We start from the raw sequence: 4,131 nt of genomic DNA on the forward strand, positions 1-4,131 counted from the left end.
TTCTGTACATTTTTCTAATATAAAAATAGGTTAGATAAGTACTTTCTCTCTTTCTCTTTTATTTTTGGTAGATAGGCACAACATTAGTTTTTGTGCTGGTTGCATGGACGGAACAATGTGGGTTAAGAGGAGCCTGGTTCCATCAATTTTTTTAAATATGAATTAACATTAAAAAATATATTTTATAAAAAATAAATAAAAAATCTATCAGGCCCGCCTCAATTAAAAAATATTGTATTTATGGGAAATAAAAATACTTTTAACTCCCGCTTTAATAAATTTTTAATTCCGCCTCGGGTTAGTTGTTGCCTCAATATTTCTTATTTTCAATTTTTTATATCACATTTTTGTTTTTTTTTGTTCTTTTAGTTTTTAATAATTTCATTTTTATAATATGTTTTCCTCCGTCTTTGTGTAACATTTTTTCTCTACCTTTCTCATACATTAAAGCATAGAGCCTAAGCATTGTGATCAGCATCCATACAAGGATCAAAATCTGATTCTTCAATTGTCCAACATAAATGAATAAAAAGTTCCTTGATTGACGAATAAAAACTACTTTCTTTTCCTCAATAAAATAAATGAAAACTACTTTCTACCATGGGAATAGAGGCAAAATCACATCATATTTAATAGCAACCACATGCATATAATTCACCAGTTTGTTCCACCGCATTAAATGATGCACATATGAGCAGCAAAACCAAATCCCCCACCAAAAGATTTTTCCCAAATAGAAGGGAATGTGATTGAAAGAGCAACACTCACCTGAAATTATCATCCTACCTTAGAAGGAAGCAATTTGAAGTTAATCCACTTGCTTCTGTAAAAAGCACACAGATCCAATCAATCCAGCGCCTAAAATAAAAATCCTCCAGCTAACATTAGACGAAGAAGGAAGGAGCAAAGGGGGGCATTGCCCAAACAAGTGAACAACCTACCTCAGTCTCCTGTTCAAGAACAACCCTGTGAATGGGACACAACTACAACCCATAGATCATAGTTCTTAGTACATAAAATACTCAAAGCTGAAAGCCTCTCAGTATGGACGCGAACGGTTTCCACCATAGTGATGTCTATCTGGCCCAAAACCTCCGTCTCTGTAACTATCCCTGCGCCTGTCCCCACCACCACCATAGCCACCTCTACCGCCTCTGTTAAATAACACCATTTGATAATGAAGCCTCAATTAAAACATAAAAACATACTTTTAGGTAAGCTTTCTATTGTTTTTTCCACCATGAAAAGCTTAAAGGACAACCTAATACTAACATACGCAAACATACATAAATTGAAAATAAAACTGTTAACAATTAGAGGCGATCATTTGACATTTTGTTTCCAAAGTAAATTAAAGCAAACCCTTATAACAAGGAATTAAATGTGGCACCAAACAATACAGCAGAGAGAGAAAATGCTATACATACATTGTAAACTCATAAACTTCATGTTGAAAATATTAAAGATATATATGAACTAAAGACAAAAAACAAGGGTTAAATGATACCCATGATCATGTACTTTAGGCGCAGTCTTCTCAGCCATTGCCACATTGATTGTATAGCCTCTCAAGTCATGATCTGAGAGAGAAGATTCCACAAGCGTTAGGACAAACATTCAAGGCAACAGATTATATGATGAAAAGTTCAGATGGGTACCGTTAAAGAAACCGCCAGCAGAGTGTGCAGCTTGAGGATCTTCATAAGTCAAAACTGCATCCCCTTCGGTTTCCTTTCTCATCCGTGTATATTTAATATTCCATGGCCACTGATCTTATAGCCACGCTTCTGCTTAATTCTTCCAACCTAAACAAGTGACTCCATCAAAACAAAGAACCAGAGAATAAAACAATATCAAAAGAACAATATTTTAAACAATCATGATAACAGTTCCAGAAATAAAATAAAACACCAGTATGCAATAGATGACATAATACCCATCAGACAGCACATTGATTTAAATTATAAGATATGACAATTACTTGTCCAATGCCGCCAAAGAGGTCTCTCAATTCTTCAATAGTAACATCAGGTGGCAATTTGATATATAGATTCTAGTGTTGTCACAAGAATCCCCACAGTACTCATCACACTGCTTGATCTTAACTGGTGCATCGTTAGGACTGCCATAACCACCTCCCTGATGTCGAGGACCACCAGAGCCATAACCACTGTCATGTCCACCACGATGTCCACCCGACCACCAGTCCTTGCATCACTCAAATCCTCACCACCATAACCACCTGCAGGACCTCCATAAGATGGAGGATAAGATGTGGGTCCACCAGTATAGCTTGTAGGTGGAACAGAATCCATTCCATAATTTGCATTCCCATCATATCCTTAGAAGGTGGGATAACTTCTACCAGCACTGCCACTATAAGAACTGGGTGCCGGAGGAGGAACATGGCCATACCCACCATCTTCCCCCTCTTGACTACCTCCATAAGAACCACTTCTACCACCACTTCTATTATCATAATTTCCACCTCTGCCTCCATAGTTGTTACTCCTCCCACTATCATATCCACCCCTCATCCCATCTCCTCTACCTCCACGATTACCAGCATATCCTCCACTATCACCTCCTCTGTTATACCCGCTGCCACCTCCTCTGTTATACCCACTGCCACCACGATCACCGGAACCCACAGGAGAGGACGCACCGCATTTGTTACACTCAACCCTTCTCGCAAAGTTCAAGTTCCCACAGCTACATAGACATACCATTTTAAATTTCACAAATCCACGCAACTAACCGTAACATTGAAATATAAGCAAAACAAACCTTAGCTAAGACTAAATGCTCAAAAACATAAAGAAAGAAGAAAGCCTCTAACAATAAAAAAACCAGTGGCAGCGAAAAGATATAATTACCTGGGGTTCGGGCAAGCCAATCACCATCTCTGCCTCCTCCACCACGGCCGCCACCTCTTCCACCGCCACCTCTTCCACCACGGTCTCCTCCTTGATAGCCTCCACCGCCTCCTGCAGAATCCATACCCAATTTATCAAAAATAAAAGCAAAGATAAAAGCCGGATCGATAACCATATAACAAACAAGTCAACTATGATAAATTTCAGGTCAACAGAACTAACCACAAATAAAAAAGAAAAAAAATCATAAATCACAGTGAAATTTACCGCGGTTTTGAGAACTGCGACCGTATCCTACCCCTCCCCCACGGCCGCCACCACGGCCACCGTAACCTGCACCACCACCACCATAGCCAGGGTTCCCTTCATAACCGCCACATCCACCACCATAATGAGGAGCAGCTTCTCCTGCGTCCTGACCGTACATCCTTAACTGATATATCTAGGGCTTTTGGGTATTATTGATGTTATCCCTCAGAAGGATTTAGGGTGCAATAGAGAATAAAGAAGTAGTGTGATGTGAACTATAAAGGCCAGCAATTCGCTTGTTTCTTGTAGTGCGGTGACTTGCTGCAATATTTTCGAATCCTCTGATTGTTTAGTTTGAAGCCCAATACATTCCATCAACCGCCATTGCTTTTGGGCCTTTAAAAAGGTTGGTGTACGATGGAACTGCCTGCTGCATCCCCGGGCCCATCCTATTCTAATTGTACTCAACATCCATCCTTAATGCCAACGTTTTATGATATATTTTCTTTAATGTGAATGCTGTGTATCAAATGGTTTGGTTTTTTTTTTTTTTGAAATTATTTTTACTCCTCTATTTTAACTTTTCAAATCATAAAAGTGTAATAATACATTATGGAATGAATTCTAATATATTTAAGCGATATATTTATAGACTATTTATTTATATATGTGTCGAGGTATTTATAAACTATTCATTTATATATGTGTTAAATGCATATTAAACTCATTATATGATAATTAATATTACATGAGAGATGAATCAAATGTCCATAATATAATAATGATATTTAAAAAAATTTAAATAATTTAAAATGATTATAAGGTAATATTTATTTATAATATTTTTAATCATTAACAACACACATACATTTTATAAACATAACTATTTAAATTTAATATCTTAAATAACAATATTTTATTTAATCATTTAAATCACTTAATAATTTATGATATTTAAATTTTAACATTTACGATAAAAAAAACAAAGTAAATGTTGAAGCATTGG

General features: G+C 36.7%; 1 pseudogene; it reads right to left on the minus strand.

Annotated features, from left to right (window-relative positions):
* Window positions 1-833: 833 nt before the first annotated feature.
* On the minus strand, window positions 834-3,359 carry LOC120116639 (annotated as a pseudogene).
* Between the last annotated feature and the right edge of the window lie 772 nt (window positions 3,360-4,131).

The sequence above is a fragment of the Hibiscus syriacus genome, unplaced genomic scaffold (assembly GCF_006381635.1).
Source record: "Hibiscus syriacus cultivar Baekdansim isolate YM2019G1 unplaced genomic scaffold, ASM638163v2 tig00110300_pilon, whole genome shotgun sequence".
In the NCBI taxonomy this organism is placed as follows: Eukaryota; Viridiplantae; Streptophyta; class Magnoliopsida; order Malvales; family Malvaceae; genus Hibiscus; species Hibiscus syriacus.